At 46.3% G+C, this 27,697-nt stretch overlaps 1 protein-coding gene and 1 long non-coding RNA gene across 15 annotated transcripts in view; both read right to left on the bottom strand.

Moving 5' to 3' along the window:
• PCBP3 (poly(rC) binding protein 3) overlaps positions 1-27,697 on the bottom strand; it is a 271,138-nt gene that overhangs the window by 143,515 nt on the left and 99,926 nt on the right. The window lies entirely within an intron of this gene.
• LOC147577678 (uncharacterized) lies at positions 4,859-15,934 on the bottom strand. The gene is made up of 2 exons (XR_015240529.1): positions 9,995-15,934; positions 4,859-9,761 (listed from the first exon to the last, which is right to left on the bottom strand). It is a non-coding gene; the product is annotated as an uncharacterized LOC147577678 (long non-coding RNA).

Here is a 27,697-nt window from a genome sequence, read left to right as displayed (position 1 = left end):
AGAGAGAGAGAGAGAGAGAGAGAGAGAGAGAGAGGAGAATGAGCAGGGGAGGGACAGAGAGAGAGGGAGACACGGAATCCGAAGCAGGCTCCAGGCTCCACACTGTCAGCACAGAGCACGACACGGGGCTCAAACCCATGAACATTGAGATCATGACCTGAGCCGAAGGTGGACACCAAAGCGACTGAGCCACCCAGGCACCCCTCACAGTCCACTTTAACGGAGCAAAGCAACCGAGACGGAGGCCCACTCAGGAACGGCCATTACCTGCCGAGCGGGTCTTCCCCGGGGCTCCGGGTTCGTGGGCAGTAATGCCAGTGCCCGCCAGCCCCCAACCCACTGGCGAGGGGCCTGGATCTCAGGGGCTCCTCAGTGGAAGCCAAGCGGCAGAGGAACACTTCCAGAAAAGTCAGATGAAACCGGAAGATCCAGTCACTTTCCTAATCATACCTGATGAATTATGTTCCAGAAATAAGCGCTGGATAACAAAAACGTGCAAAATCTTTAAAGGGACAAGAAACTAACACTTCTCAAGCACTTCTGCATTTTCTCTCCCACATCTAATGTTCGCCAGACTAGAAAGTAGGTATTGCTATCACCATGTTTATAGAGGATGAATCAGGCTCAGAGAGGGAAGGCAGTTGGCAGGGTCGCACGTCCAGTGAATCCTACCGGGCAGGTCCGGAGCAGGCCTCCCGAATCCATCCGGTGGGCTGCTGGCCTCTCTGGGGCCCGAGCGTTCTCGGGGAGGAAGCAGGAGGTATACTTCCTTCAGAGGTGTGGGCAAATTTAGGACGCGCTGCTATTTACGGCATTTTAATGACTATGATTCTGTGTCCCTTCCGTGGAGGAGCAGCGGTGATGCCAGAACACTCCCTGCTCTGCTGTGCTCTCCGGAGTGGGGAGCGAATCACTTCAGCTCGCGGTTCAGGCTCTTAAACTTCTAAATCATACGAATAGACCATGAGTTTGGAATAGACTTGACAATACACGCAGATTCTTCTTGGTCTTGGGTGGTTTTCATAACTCTTCAAAGCTACAGATATTTAAATATAAAGAGTAAAAATGTGAACAATGAAAAATAAGACTCCTACTATTTCTGAGCTCACAGTCACTGCTAACGTTCCTTGGTGGCCCATCTGGAAGTTCTCCGTGCACCTGGGAGGAAAATGCACAGGTGTCGTTCCACACCCGGCATCTTATTCTTTACACCAACACATCTCAGAATCGTCTTGAACCCGCATGCTCCAGGGTACCTCAGCATGAGAAGTGAAATGCTGTACATTTTGCATGTCAGAGAACTTAACCCGAATCTTGTCCGTACGGGGCTCTGGCAACTACACCCCATCACATTCAGGAGTGCTCTTTCGCTAGCTGGTACCTATGGGATTCACTCTCAAACATTCCATCTTCGACAGATGGAGAGGTAAAAAATGTTGCCTCATCAGGTTAATTGTTTAAGACTGGATAAGGGGCGATGTTTTCAGCGAGGCTGAGCTCCTTTTTATGTTTACCGAACTGTGTGTGTGCGTGAAAGGCTCTCCCTCACAGCCTTTGTCCACCAGGCAGAAATGGTGATTCACCCAAGACGGCGCGGAGCTGCGCCCCCCACCTCCCCCGCGAGAGCAGTTAGCTAGCTATTTTTAGTTCCTTTACTGATAGTCCCCGAACAGTGTCCTTAAATCCCGATGTATTGATGAACGGGCCTGGAAGGGCACAAAGCGCACACGCCGCGCCCCGGTCGCCTCCTCCATCGGGCCACCTTATCAGGGTCTGCAGTACTCGAGAGTGTCCTCCCTTCCCTGTGCTCTGCGCATCGGGGGTCCCCACCAGTCTCTCTCTGTCCTTTCACTCCCTGGGCCACTGCCCTATCTGGAGTCTCTCAGCAAGGGCTTGTGAGAATCACTTTCCCTAAGTTCGCACATGTTTGAAAATGTATTACTGAGAAATTTCTTTCCTAAAGATTCGGTATACCTTGCCACGCTTTTATCTAGCATGAAAAACTGCCGTGGAAACATCTGGAGCTAGCCCACTCCCTCTCCTTTATAAATGATGTAGACATAAATAGAAAAATGGGTAAAAATGGAGAAAAGCACTTCACAAGGAAGAGATCCAAATGACCAAGAAGCACACGAAGAGGTGCTCGGCCTCATTAGTCATCAAAGGTATGCAAACTAAAGCCAAAACACAGGTCCATATGCACTCACCAGACTGTCTGGCCTGTAGAAGTCTGGCAGAGCCTCACCGAGTTCTGGCGAGCGTGAGGAGCGCTGGGGGTGCCGAGACGGCAGGCTATTATTTCGTTCGGAAAACCCTCCTGCGCTACAGGAGATGAGACCACTAACTAACGCAAAGAATCTGATGTGTTCAATCCCAGCCAAAGATAACCAAACAATTTTCACAGGTAGAAAAATACAACAAGCAAACGATGGAAACAAACATAGAAAAGTAACAAGCCCGAGTAAGCGTTATTGGCTTTTGCACAAAACGTGATGAGGAGGGCCTATGCTATGCGCCAGAGGAGGATGGACGTCCAGGGTGCCGGCTGGAAAGCAGTGCAAGGAGGTCACTCGTCGGAGGGCGCGTTCTTATTCCTGCACTGTTTCTTCACCAATTTATAAACCTTCCAGAGGCTCCTGGTTGTGTGCACTCTGAGTGCATTTACAAACAGTAACAGCAGGGCAAAACACCATTAGGACAAAATGACGGCTCAGCACGAGGATCTTTCAGGACACGTGGTAATAGCCGCCTGGCGGAACAGAGCGTGACGGAGGGGCCACCTTGGCAGCCTCTCTCACGAGACACACAAACTGGCATCTTTCCAGATGTGGAGGATGACAGTACCTCCATATTTTCTGCGGAGTGTGGCGGAAAACATCAAGAATTTGGGAAATCGCTAATAAGTCACATCAATGTTCATCATGGAAATAAAAATTAAGTCCATTACGAGACCCCTCTTAGTATGACCCATCGTGCCATCCATATATTTTCTTTGGTGAAGTGGATGTTCAAATCTTTTGGTCATTTTTATGTTTATTTTTATTTTTTTAATGTGTATTTATTTATTTTGAGTGTGAGAGCATGCACGCACACGTGGGGGGTGGGGAGGGGGAGAGGGAAAGAGAGAGAGAGAGAGAGAGAGAGAGAGAGAAAGAGAGAGAGGAAGTCCCAAGCAGGGTCTGCCCCACCAGTGCAGAGCCAGACAGGGGGCTCAATCCCAGGACCTCGAGATCACCACCTGAGCCAAAATCAAGAGTCAGACGCTTAACCCACTGAGCCACCCAGGCGCCCCCTTTTGGTCATTTTTAATTACGTTGTTTGTTTCCTTAGTATTGCATTTTAAGAGTTCCTCATACCTTCTGGATACCTTAGATTTGCAAATGTTTTCTCCCAGTCTGTGGCTTGCTTGTCTTTCCATTCTCTTAACAATGTCTTTTGGAGAGCAGAAAATTTTGAAAATTTTAAATTTAATGTTGTACCATTTACAAATTTCATCTTATACATAATGCTTCGTACGTCATAATTAAGAAACTTTGCCTAACACAAGGTCACCAAAGAATGTTTCATGCTGTCTTCTTGATGTTTGGTAGTTTTGAGTTTTAGATTTAGATTTCTGATTTACTTTAATTTTACATATGATAGGAGATATGGAGCAAAGATCTTTTATTCTTTTTTGTATGTGAATGTACAATTACTCCAGCACCATTTTTTGACAAAACTATCATATCACTTTTCCAACGAATTGCCTTGGGACTGTTGTTGAAAATTAATTGACCATATATGTGTAAGCCTATTTCTGGACTATCTATTCTGACCCATTCATCTACTTGCCTGTCTTAACACCAACAGCACAGTCTTGATTACTGTGGCTTGTAACGTGTCATGCAATCAAGTGGTGCTAGTTGTCAAATTTCTACCCAAACTGCTGGAATTCTGACGAGAAGTCCATTGAACTTACAGATAAATCTGAAGAGAATTAACATCTTAACCATATTGAGTCTTCTGACTCGTGAGCATGGATCATTCTCCATCTATTTATGTCTTCAATAATTCCTCTCAGCAATGTTGTACTACTGAAAAATTTTTTTTCAATTTCTAATTATTTGTTGCTAGTAGAAATACAATAGGTTCTTGTAGTTTGTATCCTGTAACCTTGCGAAACTCACCTGTTCTAGCTTCCTTTTTTGGAATCCATAGGACACTCTACATAGACAAACACGTTGACTGAGAATATAGTTCTCCTTCTTCCTTTCCAATTTCCATGCCTTTTATTTCTTATTGAACCTGATAGGACCTCCTGGAAAATATCTGCTAGAAGAGGTGAGAACATGTTTCCTTGCCTTCTTCCCGGTTGAAGGGAGAACGCGTTCAGTCCTTCACCATTGCTATGGTATTAGCTGTGGCTCTGTCACAGATGCTGTTTATCTGAGAAGCTCCCTTCCGATCCTAGTGTCCTAAAAGGTTTTATTTGGAACAGGTGTTGGATTTTGTCAACTGCTTTTACTATGCATTCAGAAGACACTGTGTTTTGGTTTTAGTCTGTTCATGTGGTAAATGATACTGATTAATTTTAGAATGTACAAGATACTCTGCATTGCTGGGATAAATCCCAATTACTTTTTCTATACTTTGTATTCGATTTGCTAAAACTTTGCTAAGTTTTCATGTATTTTCATGAGGAATATTTGTCTACTGTCTTTCTTTTTTAGAATATTGTTGCTTGGTTTTGTTATTAGGGTAATGTTGGGATCGTAAGCTAAATTAGGAAGTGTCCCCTCCTTTTTAATTTTCTGGAAGAGTTTACATAGAATTGGCATTATTTCTTCTTTATTTTCTTTAATTTTTTAATGTTTATTTATTTTTGAGAGTGAGAGAGACAGAGCATGAGTAGGGGAGGGGCAGAGAGAGAGGAAGACACAGAATCCGAAGCAGCTTCCAGGCTCTGAGCTGTCAGCACAGAGGCCGATGCGGGGCTCAAACTCATGGACTGTGAGATCATGACCTGAGACAAAGTCAACCACTTAACCAACTGAGCCACCCAGGTGCCCCTTATTTCTTCTTAACATATTTGGTAAAATTCACTAGTAAGCCTTTTGGGTCCTGGGCAAGAAAAGGAGGTTTTCAATCCAAATTCAATTTTTATTTTTCTTTTCATGTTTATTTTTGAGAGAGCAGGGGAGGGACAGAGAGAGGGGTAGACAGAGGATCCGAAGCAGGGCTCTTTGCTCATAGCAGAGAGCACAATGCGGGGCTTGAACCCACAAACCATGAGATCATGACTTGAGCCCAAGTGGATGCTTAGCCAACTGAGCCACCCAGGCACTCCTACAAATTCAATTTTTTAACACATATAGCGCTATTGGGACAATCAATGTCTACTTGAGTTAGCCTTGATTCTTTCTTTTCAAAAAGTGTATACATTTCATCTAGATTATTGAATGTGTTGGCATAGGGCTGATCACAGTATATCCTTTTTTTCCTATATCTGGCTAAAGGTTTATCAATGTTATTGATTTTCTTCAAGAAATGCCATTTGTTTTCATCCATTTTCTCTATCGCTGTGTCTAGTTTATACTGCATTGATTGCTACTATTTTCTTTTATTCTACTTACTTTAATTTGATCTTGTTTTCCTTCTCAAGGTGGAAATTGAAGTCACTAAGTTGAGACATTTCTTCTTGCCAATAAAGTGTTCAAATTTTCCTTAAGGTGCTTCTTTAGCTGCATCCCAACTATTTTGATATGTTGTGTTTTCATTTTCATTCACTTCAAAATAGTTTTCATTTCTCTTTTGTTTTTCTTGGCCCATGGGTTATTTAAAAGTACGTCATTAGTCTGCAGGTATTTGAGGATTTTCCAGATACCTTTCTACTACTGATTCCTAATTTAACTCTATCGTGGTCAGAGTCAGATGCTTAACTGACTGAGCCACCCATGTGTCCCAAGCATCCAACTCTTGATTTTGGTTCAGGTCATGATCTTACGGTTCATGGGATGGAGCCCCACATCAGGCTCTGCACTGAGCGTGGAGTCTGCTTGGGATTCTCTTTCTCCCTCTCTCTCTGCCCCTCCCCTGCTCTCGCTCTCAAAAATAAATAAATAAATAAAACTAAATTCAAATATCTTTTACCGGAGGCAATGAATATAGTGATTTTAACGGAATTTGTCATCTAAAATATTTCAAATAAGCACATGACCCAAAAATTGAATAGGGACCTTAAGAATCCTCTAGGTACACCACGCTTGACCACCCCTATCTCACTTCAGACACCGGGCCACCCACACGGCCCCTGCACCTCCGCTAATAGAGGACACCCCGCCTCACGCCCTTCCTGACCGACCCTGAAACCTCTGCATCTTCTACTCCGGATCCCTCTGTCCCTACCGTGGTCCCAGTCACACTGCACGCAGCCCCCTTCTCACTCGCCACCCACTCTCTGTAGGGCTTGAGCCTTGGGGACTGACCACAACCTTTCACGCGACCTGGTGTGGTGGCCTCGCCCAATGCTTACTGCTCCGCTTCGCCCGGCTGGGGTGCGGAGACCAGCGACGACTGCGGCGGGTGTGTGGCCACACTCTTCCAGTGACACTGGCCCCCTGTGTTCAGGACAATCTGCTGCTCTGAGAGTGCTCAAAACCACTACCCTCCACACCACCCTGCTAATTGAGTTTAAGGTCAAGCAGAATCTCTCTGTCCTACTGAACACCCACCGTGTGCTTCAAATAGAAGTTCGGTGAACACACCGACCGCCTCACCCCTGGCACCCTGTGTGGGATGTGAGCCCATTGTCTTAGCCTCGAGACGCACACCTACTGCACAAGGTCAAGGGGAAAGCTTAATATCACAAAACCCAAAGCCTGGTTCACGGCCACAAGGGCAGCAGTGCCCTGAGGAGGGCGCACCTCTGTCTGCAACAGCGGCGTGCCTCCCTGGCCGCGGCGGAGGGAGGAACGAACGCTTCGAGCCGGACAGGGGAGCTGGTAGAGACGGCTGCTGGCCCGGCACGCCCATTCTTCTCCATCTCCCAGACTCCCAACAAGTAGAGCGAAGAGATCAGGAAGACAAACCGCTCGCGGCCACGAACGGGGAGGCCCTTCTGCAAACTCCCACATGACAGCACGGATGGCTGGGAGTCTGGAGGCCCCTCTGAAGTCCTTCCAGAAAGGCAGTGTGTCACGGAGGCGAGGAGTGGAGAGACACCGGTGCGGTGCACGGCTGGCTGGTGGAGAAGGCGGGCCCCAGCCACATGGGGTGCCATGTAGCAACCAGAGGCCACAGAGCCTCTCACCCCGTATGAGATGCTGCTTCCCAGAGAACCGGCCCAACGTTCAAGGCGCAGCCCACCTGAACTCTAAGCAGCCCAACATCCAAGGACCTGAGACGAGATCCAGGCGAGGGACATGGGGGCCTCCCAGAATATGTGCACACACTTTGGAGCAAAGATAAGACAGAACTGACCTCTTCAGAGGGCAGCAAACAGAAAGAAAGAAACACAGAAGCCATGAAAAAATCCTGCCACGTAAAGAAAACAAAAATACAGTAGGAGGGCAAAGAACACATGTTTGGAAATATGTACAAAAGAAGCATAAGCAGGTTCCATCAGTGGCCTGACATGTGCTTTCAGAGGCAGGTAAGAAGACAAAAACTCGTGGAACGAGGTATTAAGGAATGGTAGGACAGCAGTCTAAAACAAGAAGGAAATAAGGATATCAAGAAACAAAGTGATAAGAGAATTTAGAACAGCTTCCGACGAAGTAAAGTCCAGATAAACCATAAAACACGCAGGGCTCTGGGGGCTGAGGGAGAACCCGGGACAGAGAAGGAGTGGACCCAGCGGCTAGCCTACAAGAAGTTACTAACCCATCCGCGTGATGGGAACGCGCCGGCTGCCTGAGTAGGCGGCGACAAGTCCACGCGGGGGCTCTCACGGACCGGCCTCCAGCCCTTCTCACGGGGCCGGTTGGGGCCCGCACACACCTTCACCTTCTGACCGTGGCCCGTACCGCCACCAGAACCGCGGCTCCCCCAGCCACAGGAGAAGGTTCTACAACACTCTCAGCGGTGGAGACACAATTCCACTGGATTCAAATCCCACAATAAACATGGAGCACAGACAGCAAAGGTGCCCGTGCCACCTGTGGTCCCTGCAGAGAGGAGGCAACAAGGGCACAGGCGGGACACGCGAGGCGCAAGCGTCCACACCCGGGTCTCCCCAGGCCCCTGCCAGCTCCTGGCTCCCCTGCTGGGCAGCGGAATGAGGTCTCCAGGAGGTAGCACCACCAGCTTCTCGTGCGACGGACACATCAAACAGCAGTGTTTTGAGCAGTCTTCAGTGTTTCTTTTGCTAAACAAATTTAAATCTCCACAACTTCCCCAAAAAAGTCTCCAGATATATTATACTAAGTCTACTTGAACTGCCAGGAAACTATCACCCAAGAATGTGATAATAATATACTGGGAACTTGAATAACTCTCCCTTCAAATGCATCTGCTTTGCAACCCGCAAGAAACCACGATTACATCCCCACAGTCTGATGCTAAGTAACAAGAATTCTGCTAATGATTTTCACTGTGTAATTGGAATGCCTTCAGCAATTTACTGTAAGTAAAAGCAAAGTCAATAACAATATTCTAAAAGCGAGCACCTCCAATGGTGGAGATCTTCACCTCGTCGAAGGTTTTGTGCTGAGGAGTATGAGGGTGGCCCCGAGGAGAGACAGTGAAGGCTGCTGGGGCCTCGGTCAGGGCCAGGGCAGACCACACACAGAGGGTCCCCCCGGCCCAGGGGTCTCCCCATAAAAAGGTGAGAAGACAATCCCACCAGGGTGAGTGTCAAAGAGCAGCTTGGAAGATAGAAGCTCGTGCACCTTGGCGGGCAAGGATGCCGGCGTCGCTCTGGCAACCTGGGTGGCGGCAGAGACCGAAAGCTCCAGGCATGCTATCAAGCAGTCCGGCAAAAACCACGGCCGCCAGAGGCCATCCAAACGCCCTGGGACTCTGTGCTGCGCCACCGCTCCCACCGCGGCTCCTGAAAAGGCACGAACACCCCTCTTCTCTGAGCCCTTGCCACTGCCCCTCCGCAATGCTCCAGCGCGCAGGGTGCCCGGCCGGGCGACAAGTAAGCCTGGCGACTGCCTCCCGACGGGCCAGCATGGACGCACTTCTGTCCTCCGAGGGCTGTGCTACCCCGAGTGTAGTCCACTTCCCCACACATCAGGCCCTCCGTTTTGTAAAATGTGGGTGGAAGAGTGCCACCTGGGAAGGTAACATGGTGCAGCTGTGGCTCCTCAGGAAATGATTACCACATGACCCAGCAATTCCGCTCCTGGGGATGTGCCCAAAAGAAGTGGGAACTGGTGTTCACACAAAAACTTGTATGTGCATGTTCACAGCAGCACTGTTCACAGGGCCAAAAGGTGAAGAACCCTAAGGTCCGTCAACAGACGGATAATCAGAGTGTGGCCTGTGCATACAGAGGAACGGTACTCAGCCGCACAACGGAACAGAATTATGACTTAGGCTGTGCTATGGAAACACCCCAAAACACGCTAAATAAGAGAAGCCAGACACAAAGGCCACACACCGCACAATTCCGCTTGTGTGTTAACGTCCAAAACAGGCGAGTCTAGGAGACGGCACGCAGGCTGCTGGTGGCCAGGGTTTAGGGGTGGAGGAGTGCCTCACAGGGACAGGTGTCCTATCGGAGCTGACAGCGGTGAGAGACTAGACGGAGGTAGTATCTGTGCAGCACTGTGAGTGTGCTCCATGCCACTGAGCTGTACGTTTTTATAAATTTTTTTTTTAATGTTTATTTATTTTTGAGACAGAGAGAGACAGAGCATGAATGGGGGAGGGGAAGAGAGAGAGGGAGACACAGAATCGGAAACAGGCTCCAGGCTCTGAGCCATCAGCCCAGAGCCTGACGCGGGGCTCGAACTCACGGACCGCGAGATCGTGACCTGGCTGAAGTCGGACGCTTAACCGACTGCGCCACCCAGGTGCCCCTGAGCTGTACGTTTTTAAATGGCTACTTTCAGATTATGTGAGTTACGTCTCAATAAAAAAGGGGGAAAGTGGCCACCTCAGAGCTGCTGTTAGGATCAAAAGGGTGTGTTACATCAGTGTGTGTGTGTGTGTGTGTGTGTGTGTGTGTGTGTGTGTGTGTAGATGGGTAGATAGACAATGGAGACAGAGGGAGGAAGGTAGACAGTGCCTGACACACAGTAATGACATTCTTGTTTTTGTTATTGTGGTTCTTGTTAATTATGTGCTGGCCTTCCCATTCAGTTTAAAACAAAACAAAACAAAACAAAAGAAGCGGCTATTAATAATGCACAGGCCAGTGAGGATGAGACCCGAGGGCAAGAAGACTGGGGTTGAGCAGAACTCTGGCAACACACCCCGTTCAGGCCGACAAGAAGTCAGTGTCCCCTCCCGCCTCTTCAGCATCCAGTATGTGACTGTGACTCACGTTTACATCGGCTGGGCCTGGACGCAGACAGGTCAGATGCATGTCGTTCCCCCGAAATGTCGCCATCACATACATAAAACGCGGTGTCTTGGTCTACTTGGGCTGCCACCACAAAACACCGTGGACGGGTGGCTTAAAGTGACGATATTTATTTCTCAAGTTCTGGAGGCTGGAAGTTTGAGACCAGAGGGCCCGCAGGGTCAGTTGTTGGTTCAGGGCCCTGGTCCAGGCCTGCAGACGGGCTGCCTTCTCACCGAGCCCTCACTTGGGGGGAAGAGAGAGCACTGGTGTCTCCTGTTCTTCTGATAAGGCCACAACACCACCCCCAGGACTTCACGTGACCACCTTCAGGTACAGTCACGGGGCAGGGGGGGCTTTGACATATGAATTCGAAGGGTGGGGAGGGGGAATCTGGCCAAGAGCACCTGGTTTCTGAGACCGAGGAGAGAAGAGTCTCCGGACGAGCCAAGTGAACAATTCAAACGTGGCGCTAACGACTCCAGGGTCTGCCCTCACGGCTTGCGGAGACAGCTCGAGGCCCTCACTGCGGATGACGCACGGCACCGCTGGCAGGGCCTTCTGGGCCCCAGCCTGGCTCCCACCCCCCTGGCATGGTCACATGGCACAGAAACACCGGCCCGCCTGGGCGCCAGCTCACATGGCTCCAGCTGGAGCAGGCGCCCCGCCTCTCACCACCCCTATGGAGCCACCACCTCCAAGTCGACGGCCCTGTGCCAAGCGTGGACTCAGCACCACGCGCCATCCCAGACCCGCAAAATAAACCGGCATCAGACCTGGGCTGAGAGCTGGCGAAATAACAAAGAGAGGCACAGGGGGCCCCGGGGGCGGCAGGACCTCCAGGGCCAGGGCCATTCTGAGTCCGGGCTGGGGGGCAGGTGAGAAGCGCGCATGTGCTCGTGTATGCACACGTACGCATGCAAGCATGTGTGCAGGTACACGCAGGAGAGCACCGTCCGAGGGACACACCTGATCTCCACACATGCTCCTGACTTAGCTCACGCACGAGAGCCCAAGCACACACACTTCCAGTTGGCTTCTGGAAACCTGTCTAAATCTCTAATGCTTATCAACTCGCTACCTCACATAAAATTTGCACGCTAAATGTTTCTCTTAGTTTTCCTTTAAAAGGAATCCTAGAAGATGAGTTTCCTCCACCTCTACGCAGCTGCTCCTGAACCCTCAACCAGCCCCTGTGGGAGGTGCCAAAAAGCCTCCCTCTCCCAGAAGGGTAGTCTAGGCTCTGGGAGGATACCCCTGGGTCAAGGTCACCTAGGAAATGTGTGCAGAAGCTGGGATTCCAACTGAGGGCACTGGTCCAGCATTAATCACTAACCAGACAGGGGCTACCAGGAGCTCCACCCACAGAGAGAAGATGCCCTGCAGACCCTCAACACCCGTCTCAGCCGGGAAGCTGGGCAGAGCACCCCGACCTGGGCCAGTCTCGTGCCGCAGGGCACCCGGGCAGGCCCACGGAGCATGGCGATGCTGCCAGGGAAAAGGAGCTCACAGGGCCAGGGGGCAGAGAGTTGGCTCCGTGAGTCCCACGTGCCCCGCACACGGGGCTGCTCCCCTTGAACCCAGCCAGGCCCAAGGAGGTGCAGGAGAGACTCACATGTTCCTTCAGGAGCTGTTCCTGTGAGGACCGTGGGCCGGGGGATGGAGGGGAGGAGCCTGCACGCACAGAAGGTGGGGACCCTGTGGACCAGGTTCCGGGCGAGGCCTCTGCCTGAGTCACCCGATTACTCCCACGGCTCCGGGGCTGCGGCTCGGAGAGACCACGCAAGTCGTTCCAGTCACATGTGGTCGGTGCAGGGACCCCATTCGGACCACTGCCCACCCCCTGCGAGACCGCAGAGAGCCCAGCACGAGTTTGCACAGGAGCAACGCACAGAGAGGGCACATGCACGTCCGGCTTCTCCCCACCCCCTGGGTGGGACAGGCTGCCACCCACAGCAGGCCTCCCCTCTGCCCCCTGCAAGGGACAAGGCAGGCCAGGAAGCAGGCGGGAGGCCCCAACCTAGCCCAAATCCGTGGCCTCCCTGGGAAGCTGCCCAGGTCAGCACTGGGTCTGCTGGTCCTGGGTCCCCATGGTTCCCTGGACTGGGCTCTCCCGGCAGCTCCCTGTGCGCTGGGCACATGGCTCCCTGTGGGGACGAGGCGCTCCAGGCAGGGAAGGCTGGGCCCGTGGAGAGCAGGGACGGATGCCCTGCCCAGCCCGCCCTGGGCCTCCACCACCGATCCTTCCCGGGCAGCTCCAAGCCTCTGGGGCCCCGTTCCCGTCAGCGGGCCAAGCTCCCCACACCTCCTCCCTTTCCGGAGCGCAGCATCCCTGGTACGGCCCCAGCCAGCCCCCAGGAAGCACGCATCATTGTAATTATCACTTAGCAAGCACAGAACGATGACACCATTCTCTCCCTCGCCAGAATGTGGCAAACAGAAACTAACATGTTAAAGCTCACTTTTGCGTTCTATAATTTTGTTTAAATTAAAAGCATGAAAACACCTTTGAGGTGCCTGCCTCCGTGTCCCCCACGTGCCTGCCTCCTCCCATAAACTCTCTCAGGGCTCTTTGCCTGCCAGGGCACAGCCACATCAGTTAGAAGCTGTGCCGTGAGCACCCTGCGCCCCCTCACCCCCCCACCAGCTGGGTTCCGAGAGGGGCTTCGTGGTGGCAACAAAATGAACCAAAATAGTCAGAGACAAGGTCAGAACAGCCCACCCCTGCCACACAGAAGGTTGCTGGCGGACAGCCACCTGGCCGTGCCGCAGCACAACTGGATCCACAAAAGCGTGCATGACAGAAACAACTATTTCAATAAGAGAAAAAGGGGGCGGAAGCTCACCAGCTAGAGTCTCACACTCCCGGTAATAAGGCATTTTTCTATAGTTATCGCAACAACAAAAGCCACGTAGAGCATCGGACACGTTATAGAATTCTAAGCTAAAGCAGTCGGTGGCTTAATGCAGACAAAAGCAAGTCTACCTATCTGTGAGCAAATCCTGAGTAAGGTAGGACCGGACCAGAATGAACCGGCGACCAGACTAAGACCTCCAAGAGCACAATGAACAGGGGAGGAAAGAATGATGGTCCTACAAGGAGCCATGGGGGACAAGAAAAAGGTAGCTGTGCCGGACAGCTGCGTCCCCGGCGTGCCGCGCTAGCCCCCCACGGCAGACCGCGTGAAGCGCGTGGCGCGCCCGAGGTCAAGCGGTGCAAGGAAGGAGGCCGGGCAGGTGTGCGTGGGGCTGTCCCTCCCACAGCCCTCTGCTCCTGCGTCGGGAACGCGCCGGGCTAGGGAGGCCCCTCTCCCCTCTGTTGCCTTTCTCGGACAGACATTCAACCGGAGTCTCTGCAGGCACTTCTGCCCCCTTCTAGGCAGTCACCCTTCGAATATTCTACGCAGAGAGAGCGCAGGGGAAGAAAGCAAAGAGCCAACGTGAAAAGAAGCCGGTAAGGAAACCCACGTTCGGAAGTCCCTCTCCACGGCTCTGCCCCGAACATCACGGTTACAACAGCATGGACGCGGAAGTGCCTGCTTCTCGTCCCTGCAGGTCAGGAGCCGGGTCGGAAGCCCTGTGCCCAGCGCCTCCCACGGGGCCTGGTCTGTGATCAGAGCACAGCGAGAGCTGACTACGTGTCAAATAAATAAACTGCCATCTAATACGTCACCTCGACCAGAAACGGAAATGTGATTTCACTCAATGGAGGGAACTACCAAACCCCAGTTCCTCAAAACGCACCGTAAATAACAGAAGCACCCTTGCTACCTGTATGTTTGGCCAGCTAGGCAGTTGTTAGAGGGAGGGCAGATTTAGGCCCTGCCGCAGCACAGTCTGCCCAAGAGTGACCTAATTTGGAAACTTGGAAATATGTGCCAAACCCAACAATAAGCAAGAAAGCAAGCATGAAAGAAGCTGGACACACACTGCTCTCCTTTTAATTAAATTGCCTAGACAAAAGCCTATGACAAAAGGACAATGAAAATAATCACAAAACTATAAGACAGGGAAAAGCCAGGCTGATGCTAACGCTTTGAAGGTTCGTGGCTGGTCTGGTCTAGGAGGATGGCGAGGAGCCGGATCCACAAGGCTGCTTCCTGGCTCCGTCCGCGACAACACAGGAGGAGCTCCTCCACGAGAGCGAGTGGTTCCAATGCGCCCGCGGGTCCTACGACACTCCTCCCTCGAAACTAGACAATCAGTCCTCCCGAGAGTGGACGGCGCCTAGCAGTGCACTCGTACGTACGCCAGGGTGAGAGGGACGCTGCGTGCCATCCAAGATTAGGACATACAGGGCGTGTGCCTTCCTCCTTGCTCCCTCTCTTGGGCCACACGCACCTCGGGGAAGTGAAGTGCCGTGTGGGAGGCCACAAGGAGCTCCGTGGAGAGTCCAACGAGGTAGGGAACGGAGGCCCCCCTGCCTGGAGCCACACGGGAGCCAACGCGGAAGCGGCGCCCGCAGCCCCGGCCAACACGTGCGGCCGCCTGTGAGACCCAGATTCAGAACCACCCAGCTAGGCCACTCCTAAATTCCTGACCCACAAAAACTGTGAGACAATACATATTCGTTGTTTTAAGCCACTCAGCTGTGGGTTGATGTGCCGTTACACGGCAATAGAAAACAATATAGAAAGAGAACAGATGGGGTGACATCTATGGAGAAAGGACTGCAGGGAAGCCAGAGCACAAAATGCGAGCCTTTGTCAGGAATGCCAGGAGCTCCACAGAGTTCCACGGAGAAGTCACCCAGAGAGGAAGCGGGCACAACCCGCAGGCAGGAGTGGGGAGGTGCTGTCAGGAGCAACATTCCCACTGGGCGGTGGGGTCTGCTCCAGGGCTGCTGACCGACAGACGGATGGTGAGGCTCCACGGCCAAGTCACTGCAGCCCTCAAGGCACGGACGGCACCCCCCCTCCGCCCCCCGCAGGACGAGCTGTCACAACTTCCTACCACAGTCACCAGGGATGGGCATTCTCAAAGCACAAACCCCACCCACCAACAAAGATGCCATACTTGAAGAAAACCGACGTGACGGGAGAGACACCAAACGATATCCGAATGGTCATGTGAGAAATCATAAAAGCAAATGATAAGCGTCAGTCGATATGTACAAGGTAATGGACACGATACTCTGTACTTAGAGACAAGCAGACACCTTGAGAGAAAAATACCGTCGAATAAAAACCTAAATTCACCTGAAGGGTACATGGACACAACTTAAGAGCAAAGTTGCAAGATGAAGCCATGGAACTTTCCAGAATGCAGAGTGAAAGGAGAAAGAAAGATAGTATGAAGATAGTAAGAAGAATCTTCAAGCGGCACCTGGGGGGCTCAGTCAGTTGAGCGTCCGACTTCGGCTCAGGTCATGATCTCACGGTTTGTGGGTTCGAGCCCCGTGGTGGGCTCTGTGCTGACAGCTCAGAGCCTGGAGCCTGCTTCCGATTCTGTGTATCTCTCTCTCTCTCTCTCTCTCTCTCTCTCTCTCTGTCTCTGCCCCTCTCCCACTTGTACTCTGTCTCTCTCTCTCAAAAATAAATAAACATTAAAAAAAAATTTTTTTTTAAAGAAGAGTCTTTAAGCTCCAGAAGGAATGAACTCAGAGGACCAATGGACAATAGTCTCATTCAATTTAGAAAATCCACAGAGCAACATGGAATGCTAAGAGATGACAGGGCTCTGAGTGAAAATTCTTTCAATGGAACTTTCTTAAGCATCTAGATTAATATACATAGAAACTTCTGTTATCTCTGGATTAGGTACCATTTTATATTGTGTTTTCTACTTTTCTTACATTTCTAGGTTTCTTTTAAATCTCCTTTCTTGCTCTCTTTTAGATTTCCCCTCCACTAGTTTATACATGTTTTCTTCTTACTTTTTTACCCCAGACATAATCACGAGCCCCTAACTTATCCAAGTCTGCCACCCTCACACTCTACCCAAGGACCTTAAAACCCCCAGCTCTACTCCCTCCCCACTGACATGTATTTTAGTTCCAGTATTTGTGGTTAACCCTGGAAGACGTCGGCTCCATAGCTTTAAATACTGCATGCGTATTTGGATTACCTCACACACATACAGCTTTCTCTGTTTTTAATTTCTTCTAAAGTCTCAGACCTTCCCATAGGAGGCAACTATCTTTCTTCCTAAAACAGATCCTTTACAAATGCTTTTTTTTTTTTTTTTTTTTAAATTTTTTTTTTTCAACATTTATTTATTTTTGGGACAGAGAGAGACAGAGCATGAACGGGCGAGGGGCAGAGAGAGAGGGAGACACAGAATCGGAAACAGGCTCCAGGCTCTGAGCCATCAGCCCAGAGCCCGATGCGGGGCTCGAACTCACGGACCGCGAGATCGTGACCTGGCTGAAGTCGGACGCTCAACCGACTGCGCCACCCAGGCGCCCCTACAAATGCTTTTAATAAAGACCTACAGGCATCAAGTTATCTCAGTTTCAGTTTATGCGAAAATGTGTTTATTTTACCCTTGTTCCTAAAAGACTTCTTCATTAAGTACAGAGTGCCGGATGATTTCTTTTCTCCCATCACACAGAAGATCCAACTGTCTTCCTGTCTCTGTTGGTACAGTTAAAAGTCATCTGATGGCCTTAACATTTCTTCCTTGAATGGTATCCTTTTCTCTGTTAAGATCTTTTGTATTTAGTATTCTAGAGGTTCACCATGCTATGTTTAGACACAGACAGATTTCTCTCCAACTTACCTGATTGGTATTTGTAAGGATTTTTAAAACTGTACAGTGGTGGCTTTCATCAATTCTGGAAAACCGTTAGCTCTTTAAATATTACCTCTACCCTCCTCCCCTCTCCTTTCCTTCTGGAACACCGATGAATTCTGCTATGTCTTATCAATCTGTCTCCAAGTCTCCTATCCCCTTTTCGCTGTTTACATCTCTTCGTGTCTCTGTGCTGCATTCCGGATAACTGCTGTAGATGACAGCAGCCGCCACAGAAGCATGGTGCCGATGGCAAAGAGGTGACAAGAAGAGTAGGGTGAGAAAGTCTGTCACAATGTAATCGGGGTTTTGGAGAAGAGTAAACTGAGGCAGGAGTAATAACTGCGGAATGAATGACGTAAAATGTTAAAGAAGCTGCTCCAGTGGGTTATGGCATCTAACAGTAACTTGGACCCACACAGAGAAATGAAGGTCTCACAATTACAGAAATTGAATTCACAGTTTCAAACTCTCCAACAAACTCCATGCTCAAATGGCTTTCATGGAAAATTCTAACAAACAATTAAGAAAGAATACCAATTCCACACAAACACGTCCTGAAAATAAAAAAAGGAGGGAACGCTTCCTCACCCATTTTATGAGGTCAAAAGTACCTTAACAGCAAAACCACATAAAGCCATTTGAAGGAAAGGAAACTACAGACCAAAATCCCTCATGAATATACATGCAAAACTCCTGAACAAAATCCCCTTTCTATAATACAGCGTAACTAAGCAGGACTTAACCCAGCAATGTTAGTTCAACATTCAAAATTCAACCAATGTAATTCACCATTTTTATAGATTAAAAATGAAAAACCATTATTCCAATAGATGTAGAAAAGCATCTGACAAAATTCGACAAGCATTCATGATAAAAATTCTCAGCAAATTCCTTAACCTAATAAAAGGCATTTTGAAAAATCTATAGCTATCATCATACTTAATGGTGAGAAACTGAATGCTTTCCTTCCAGGATCAGAAACAAGGTAAGGATGTCCATTCTTACCACCTCTAGCCAACGTCATACTGGAAATCCCAAGTACAACAACGGAAGTAAAAGAAATGAGCATTTAGACTGGAATTCTGTGTTCTTGGACTGAAAGACTTCAATTTTTTAACAAGGCAATCATTGCCAAATTTCTATCTGTCCTTTTTTATGTAAATGGACAAGCCGATCCTAAAATTCATATGGAATTGCAAAATAAAACAAAACAAACAAAAAAACCAGCCAAACGATCGTGAAAAAAGAACAAAGTTGAAGGACTCACACTTGCCAATTTCAAAACCTACTATAAGTCTATAGGTTTTAAGACTGTGTAATACTGGCAAAAGTACTCACATATAGATGATAGATTCGAATTGAGAGTTCAGAAATAAACCCATACATCTATGGTCAAAGGAATCTTGACTGGGATGCTAAGACCATTCAATGGGGAAAAAATAGGGTGGTTGGTTTTTTTTCAACAAATGGTGCTGCAACTGGTGATATCAACATGCTAGTGAATGAATTTTGACCCTAGATTCACACCAGATACAAAAATTAACTCAAAATGGATCAGAGACCTAAATATAAGAGCTAAAATTATAAAGCTCTTAGAAGAAAACATAGGGGAAAGCTTCATTAACATTGCATTTGGCAACAGTTCTTAAGGATAAATAACCAAAGAAAAAACACATAAAGTGGAGTTTATAAAAAGTGAAAACTTCTGTGTGCCAAAGCACACTTACCAAGAAAGGGAAAAGACAATACAAAGGATGGGAAAATATTTATATCAATTATATACCTAAGGGTCTAGTATCCAACATACATAAAGGTTCCTCACAACTTGGGGCACCTGGGTGGCTCAGTCAGTTAAGCGTCAGACTTCGGCTCAGGTCGTGATCCTGTGGTTCATGGGTTTGAGCCCCACACTGGGCTCTGTGCTGACAGCTCAGATCCTAGAGCCTGTTTCAGATTCTGTGTCTCTCTATCTCTCTCTGTCCCTACCCCGTTCATGCTCTGTATCTCACTCTCTCAAAAAATAAATAAACATAAAAAAGGACCAGATTCCTCACAACTCAACAATAATAATCCCAATTAAAAAGCAGACAAAGAATCTGAATAGATATTTCTCCATACAAATGGCCAATAAGTAAATGAAGAGGTACTTAACATCCTTAGTCATTAGAGAAATGCTCATCAACACCACAGTGAAATACCACTTCCTACCCACTAGAATGGCTCTAACCAAAAAACCAGAAAGCAGCCAGTGATAAAAATTTGAATACCCAAACATTGGTGGGAATGTAAAATGGTATAGCCACTTTGGAAAACAATGTGGCATTTCCTCAGAAGATTAAACACAGAGTTACCATATGATCCCACAATTCCCCTCCTAGGTATAAATCCAACATAAATTAAAACACATATTCGGGGAGCCCGGGTGGCTCAGTCGCTCGAGAACCCAACTCTTGATTTCGGCTCAGGTCGTTATCTCGCAGTTTGTGAGATTGAGCCCCACGTTGGACTCTGTGGTGACTTCATGGAGCCTGCTTGGGATTCTCTCTCAGTCCCTCTCTGCCCCTCTTCTACTCGAGCGCTCTCTCTCTCTCTCTCAAAATAAATAAATAAACTTAAAAAAAAAAACATATTCGTACAAAAAACTTATACACGAATATTCCTAATAGCCAAAAAGTAGAAGCAACATAAATATTCATCAATTGATAAATGGATAAACAAAATGCGGCATATCCACACAATGGAATACTATTTAGCCACAAAAAAGGAGTCAAATACTGATATGTGCTACAATGTAAATGTACCTTTAGAATATTACGCCAAGTGGAAGAAGCCAGATACAAAAAGCAATATATTATATGATTCCACTTAGATGAAATGTCCAGAATAGGCAAATTCATAGAGACAGAAAGTATATTCATGGTTGCCAGGGGTGGGCAGAGGGAGGAATAAGGAGTGACAGCTAATGGGTATGGGGTTTCCTTTGAGGATGATGAAAGTGTTCTGGAATTAGATAGTGGTGATAGTTGCACAAGCTAGTGAACATATTAAAAACCACTACATTTTACACTTTAAAATGGTGCATATGAATTTTACTTCAATAAACACAAAATGAAATAAATGTCAATTACCCCCAAATTGATTTATACAGATCCAACACAGCCAGTGTTTTTGTAGAGTTCTTTTTTGTAGAAATTGACGAGCCGATTCTAAAATTTATGTAGAAAGACAAAGAATTAAGAGTAAGAAAACAATTTTTTAAAAAGAAGACAGACACTGAAGAATCCATCCCACCTGATTTCTCGGCTCCTTCTAAAGCTGCAGGAGCCAAAACCCTGCGGTACCAGCGAAAGGTAGGCACACAGAGCAACGAAACAGAATAGAGTCCACAAATAGATCCACCCATGTGTAGCCAACTTACAAAGTAGCAAAGATAATCAAGGAGAAAATAATAGTCTTCTAACAAATAAGGCTGAAAGAAATGTACAGACACTGGGGAAAAAAGAAACTGTACCTGTATCCTGCACCATATTAAAAAAAAAAATAGCTCAAAATGGATCTGAGGGGTAAAAAAAAAAAAAAAAAGGATCAGAGACCAAAAGGTAAAACCTAAAAACCATACAATTTTTAGGGAATTTTTGCAACTTTGGGGAAAGTACAGAATTCTTAACTAGGACACATAACACAACTCATGAAAGAAGAAAGCTGACAAATCTTACTTTATCAATTTTAAATACCTCTGCTCTTTCCAAACACACAGTTAAGAAAATAAACATTTAAGCCATACCCGGGAAGAAAATATCCGGAAAACGAGTATCTTGATAAATAACTGCTATCTAGATGCCATAAGAAACCCTCACAACTCAACGGTAACAAAAATTTTAATGGCCAAAATATTTGAGGCCACTTCACAAAATGAGGCCTACAGATGGCAAATAAACATAAAATATTCAACATCATTCCTCATCAGGAAACTTCAAATAAAAACTACAAGATACCACTACACATCCACTACAGAGGATACAATGTAAAAACTGACACTAAGTGCTGACCTACAAGAACAACAGGTCCTCTCCCACGACACTTAAGGGATGCAAAGTGGGGCGGTCACTTTGGGAAACAACTTGGTGGTTTTTTACAAAAACAAACATACACTTCTCACGATTTAGAACAGCCCACTTGTGGGTATTTGCCTGTGAAAAGTGGGGATGGACATCCACATCATGACCTGTATGAGAACGCTTACAGCAAGTTTATTCATAGTTTCTGAAACTGTAGATCTCCGAATTTACATCAATCGGTGAATGACCAAACACATTGTGGTACACTCACTAGATATGACTCAACAACAATATGGCTGCATCTCAAGTTAAAAAACCCAGATTCCAAAAGCCACATACTGTGATTCTATTTATAGGACGCTCTGAGGAAGGAAAATTGCAGTTACAGTAAACATATCCAGTGTTTGGGGTTTGAGGTGAAGGCAGAAGAAGAGGCGTGAGGGAATTTGGGAATGTTGAAAATATACTCTATTATGACTACGTTCATCCTTAATATCAGCATGTGTTTGTCAAAACTCGTAAAACTATCTCTAAAAAGTGTGAGTCTCTAAAACTGTATCTAGAAAGAGTGAATTTCATACTATATAAATTATACCTTAAATAAATTTGATGTGGAAAAAAAAGAAAAAAAGGATCCCAAGCAGGATGAACATAAAGAAATTTACACCTAGATCTATAATGGTGAAACTGTAAAAAACTGAAGACAGACATCTTACAAGTTCCCCGAGTTTCTTTTTTTATATATGTATTTATTTTTGAGAGAGAGCACAAACGGGGGATGGGCGAGGGGGTGGGGGACAGAGGATCTGAAACAGGCACTAAGGTGACAGCACAGAGCCCGATGTGGGGCTCGAACTCACGAGCCATGAGACCATGACCTGAGCCAAAGTCAGACACTCAACCGACTGAGCCACCCAGGCGCCCCTTAAGTTATCAGAGTTTTATGGGGTGCCTGGGTGGCTCAGTCAGTTGAGCGTCTGCCTTCAACTCAAGTCATGGTCTCGTGGTTCATGGGTTTGAGCCCTCATCGGGCTCTGCGCTGCCGGCTCAGAGCCTGGAGTCTGTTCAGATTCTGTTTCTCCGTCTGTCTCTAACCCTCCCCCGCTCGCTCAGTGTGCCCACTCTCTCTCTGTCTTTCTCTGTCTCTCTCAAAAATAAATAAACATTAAAAAAAGTTTTTTAAGTTATCAGAGTTTTTAAAATTCCTTAAAATATTCTCACTTAGATTGAAAGATGGCTTCTCTACAACAATGGAAACCAAAAACGGCTGTATAGAGCCTTCGCCATAGTCCAAGAAAATAACTTTCCATCAAGACCTTTAAGAAATGTCTTTCTTAAATACTTTTAAGAGTAAAGTAAAAGGTCATTTTAAAGTTATTTCAAAACACTTTTCATTTGCCTGGAAGTGGGAAGTATTACTGGCCACTCTGGTACGGCGTTTCCAGCCACTCTGCTAAAGTCTAAAGTAGGGTGTGTTTGCCAATTTCCATCTCAGTTTTTCTGGTGTAGCAAGAAGACACAAGATGCCAAATATAAAACTCAGGAAGATTTGTAAGCTGTATCAAGAAAAAAAGGGGAAATTTTAAAACAGGCTGCTGAAAACTTGAGATAATTTCTAGGGGTCATAAACAGTGACACTGGCAGATTTTGGTAGATTAGCAAGACAAAACTACACAACCACAGAGAAAGAAATGAGTCAGCGAAAAATTAATGCCCAAAACGAAACAAAGCAAAACACAAAACGAAATCCCACCGGCATTACACGACAAGTCAGTCAACACATTAGATTTCCAGAATATAACAGAAATGTTTTCTTGGTCTTTCCCCATTAATTTTTTGCTAAATACTTCAATTATTCCTATGAGATCCCTTTTTCATTGTTACAGTACTATATACATGTTTAACAAGACAAACATATGTCATTCTTCCTGAATTTCCAAGCAAAGCTTTTTTCTAAAGAAGTGTACATCACATGCCAATTTTTCCCATTAATATTAATTTTCATTTTTTGTTATGTTTATTTTTGAGAGAGAGAGAGAGAGACAAAGCTGAGAGCAGGGGAGGAGCAGAGAGAGAGGGAGACGCAGAATCTGAAGCAGGCTCCAGGCTCCGAGCTGTCAGCACAGAGCCCACCACGGAGCTCGAACTCACAAACCGAGAGATCGCGACCTGAGCGCAAGTTGCACACTTAACCAACTGAGCCACGCAGGTGCTCCTGATTTTCATTTTTGAGAGCAGCCTTGGGTAAAACAACTTCAGAATGACTGAATATGTTTTGAACGCTCAAAATAAAACCTGGCAGAAAAGGAAAATAAAGAAGTTGTCAGTTAAAATTTGTTTTCTACTAACGTTCTCACCATGATGCGTTTAGAGGCAGCAGCATCTCAGGTACAAGACGAAATGAAGAACAAAGTGGTAGGATATGAATAAATCTAAAAGGGCAATGACAGTATAAAATAGTAAGTAAGGTTGCACGGCGTTGAAAATACATTTGAGTCAAGAGAGGACAATCAGAGACAAAGTATTGTAAGATTCTTATATTGTTTGAATTGTGGTTAAGATACTCATTAACTTCAGACATTGATAATCAAGTATATGTGTAAGACAATATGAAAATAAGAGAAACTAAAATTACGTAGTGAAGAACATTTAATGAAGAACAAAATCAAACAAATGTGAAGAGAAGGGGCACCTGGGTGGCTCAGTAGGTTAAGCGTCCAGGTTTAGCTCAGGTCATCTCATGGTTCATGAGTCCGAGCCCCGCGTGCTGACAGCTTGGAGCCTGGAACCTGCTTTGGATTCTGTGTCTCCCTCGCTCTCTGCCCCTCCCCCACTCGCACTGTGTGTGTGTGTGTGTGTGTGTGTGTGTGTGTGTGTGTCTCAAAACAAAAACAAACATTTTAAAAATGTGAAGAGAAAAAAAACAATAAATGTAAGAAAGTTGAGCTAAACAGAAAGCCCAAAATAAGACTGTAGGAAGAAGTTCAAATCTATAAGCAATTAATGTAAATGAAAGTAAACAAAATGTTCCAGTCTTTAAACGACAAAGATTGTCAAAGAGGAAAAACAAAAACTCCATTAAATACCATTAGATACCATGAAAGATATATCTAAAACATAAGATACAGAGAGGCTGAAAGAAATATAGACTGGGCAAATACATCAGACATAAAATTCACTTTAAGGCAAAAAAGGCATTATCAGAGCTTTTTATAGATGACACTGCACAAAGATAAAAGTGTTCAATGTGTTAGTAAGATACTATTCCAGGCTCGCATGCACCCAAAAACAAAGTCTCAACATTTTATACAAAACAGAAATATCACACTGGCAGATTTAAACACAACCATCACAGTGATTAATACATCAGTTAAAAATATCTATAACCGTAGAAAGAATTTATTTATTTATTTATTTATTTATTTATTTATTTACTTACTTACTTACTTATTTTTATTTATTTATTTTTTAACCCTAGAAAGAATTTAAACAAGATCACCAAAGCTTCATCTAATGGACATACAGAAAGCTTATACCCCAAATCAGCAGAATGTGTTCTACTTTGAAACGCAGAACATTCATGATGCCGGACCACACGTGAGCCACCCTCCACATACGTCAAAGACCGTGAACATAGAGACCACCTTGCCAACAATGCAACGAACCAAGAAATTAAAAGATTTTAAAATACTGTACATATAGATATAAATGTATCTTTTTAGCATGATGTATATTGTTTTAAACTCCATGTGTTTGGGATTGAGAAACACTTCCAAGTAACTTTTAAGTCAAAAAAAGAAATCAGAGTGGAAAGATAACTTTCATAAGGATAATAAAAATCCTATATTTCTAAATCTGTGCACTGCAACAAGCTGTACTAAAAAGTAAATTCTTACTTTTACATGCTTACGTATATGAAAACAAAGCTGATTATCAGTAAGCAAACATCCAATATAAATTAAGAAAAAAAAGACAGCAAAATGAATACCAAACAAGGAAGGAAATAAGAACAGAAGTTAGTGAAATAGAAAACTAAATATCCTGGGGAAAAAAATCAACATAGTGAAATGTTATTTAAAAAATTAAATTAATAAAAAACTAGACTGTACAAGTAGTAGGATAAAACATGAGTATTTTCTTGTTCATCTGAGTATCTAAAGGCTTTCTCACTATGACTAAAAAATCTAAATGCAATAAAAGACAAAAGTGACTTTAGAAAATATACAAATCTTTGGCATGGCAAAAATACCATGAGAAAATACTTATGGCAAATAATAAGTGGAAGAAAATAGTTGCAACATGTATCACAGAAAAATGAAAAAATATCTCTAATGTACAAAAAACCTTTTTAGATTGAGAGGCAAAAGAAAAAATTGTAAAGAAAAACAAGCAAAAGACATGAAAATGATTTAAAAACAAAGTCTTTAAACCCATGAAAAGATGTCCCGCCTCACTCAAAGGCAGAGAAATGCCAATGACAACACACTGAACCTGTGCCCTCCCCCCACTCTGGCAAAAATTCACATGCGTAACAGTCCACCCTGTGCCACGACGCGCACAGGGCGATGTGTGTAATTGTTGAATCTCTATATGCACACCCAAAACTAACAAAACACCGTGTGTTAAAATAGAAAGAAAGAAAAGAATCCACTCGGTGGGTGAGGCTGTGGTGAAAAGGGCGCGGGAACCAGCCGGTGGGCGGAACAGAAGATGGCGAGGAGCCCGGGAAGGGGAATGCGGGAACCAGGGCCAAACTGTAGACACGATCCCACTTCCCCAAGTTCACCCACCAGGTACGATACGAAAACACAAGCGCACGGGGTTATTCATCACAGCAGGGTCTGCAATGCAAAATAGTGTGAACTACTTAACCATCCCAGCAGCACAGGGGATGGACTGAACAACTATGGGACATCTACACGACGGAGCAACACAAACGGCACAAACAAACAAGAATGAGCAAGCTCCCCACGACTCAACACAGGATGACTTCCAGGAAACAGTGTTAAATGAAAAACAGATTGTGCAAAAGAGTAAATACAGCTGGTTGCACAACACTGTGAATGTAATGAATGCCACTGAATTACACACTTACAAATGGTAAAGACGGCAAATCATACTTTTTAACAAATTAAAAAAATTTTAAGCATATGTAGCAACATATACTACACACACAGATGCACATATGTACACATATACATATATACGTGTATATGTGTGTCTACAGTTTTGCCCTGGTTCCCCGCATTCCCCTTCCCGGGGCTCCTCGCCATCTTCTGTTCCGCCCACCGGCGGGTTCCCGCGCCCTTTTCACCACAGCCTCGCCAAAGGAGTGGATTCTTTTCTTTCTTTTTTAACATACAGCGTTTTACTAGTTTCGGGTGCGCATACAGAGACTTTGTTTTCCTAGAAGGGCACGCTGGCGAATGTTTAACAAATGGCTCTTGGGGGTGGGAGGAAAGGCCTGGTCTGTCGTGTCTGCCCAGCCCGCGTGCGAACCCTCACCACGGGTGGTATCAAACGACCATCATGATGTCACTGCATGTGCAGCGCAGAAGAGTGTGCAGACCTGGCCCTCAGGAGCAGGAGAGGCCTCCTTTCGAACAGCACTGTCCCTGATGAGGGGAGGGCAAAGGAAGAGAAAGGGTTGTAACATTTCAAACACAAAACCAGATTTATGACATACGTGCACCCACACCTAAAGACTATGCACACTTACACATGTGCATGCGTGTCTACGCATGTTTATATACGTGTGTATGCACATCTTTCCCATCTCTGGCTACTGAAAGGTTAGGAGCAAAGAAGCGAAGATACCCCAACAGCAACAAGCATGCCTAGCACCGAGATTTCGCTGTTCCATAACATTTCCACATTACAAGGAACTAGAGCCCTTCAAAGAAATGCTGATTATAGGGCTGGGCAGGTTAGGTACAAGACGAGCCTGAAACGTTACATAAGCAATGTTAAAAATTTTTTTTAATTTTTTTAATTTCAAAAACAGGGGAGAGGAAAGAAAAGGGAGGGAAGGAGGAAAGATGGGTGTTACGAACTGAATGTCTGTGTCCTCCCAAAATCGTATCCTTCAAGGTGGGGCCTTGGGAGGTGGTTAGGCCACACGGTGGAGCCCTCAGGATGGGGCTCTCACTCAGACAACCCCAGAGAGTTCCCCTGCCCCTCTGGCCCTGTGAAGACACAGAGAAAAGGAGCCATCAGTGACCCTAAAGTCAGCCTTCACCGGAGGCCAGCTACAGGGCTGGCACTCAAGAATGGGAGAGACAGATTTCTGTTGTGGATAAGCCACCAGTCAATGGTCTTCGTTATATCAGCCAGAGCAGACTAGGGCAGGACTGAGACAGGAAGGGAAATGATAGGGGCACCCCACAGGGACCGGCAGCGGCCTGGCTGGGGATAA

Source organism: Puma concolor, chromosome C2 (assembly GCF_028749965.1).
Source record: "Puma concolor isolate L17-30 chromosome C2, mPumCon1.1.hap2, whole genome shotgun sequence".
Taxonomy (NCBI): Eukaryota; Metazoa; Chordata; class Mammalia; order Carnivora; family Felidae; genus Puma; species Puma concolor.
The sequence above is the reverse complement of the archived record's forward strand: the minus strand, read 5'-3'. Positions and strand labels throughout refer to the sequence as shown.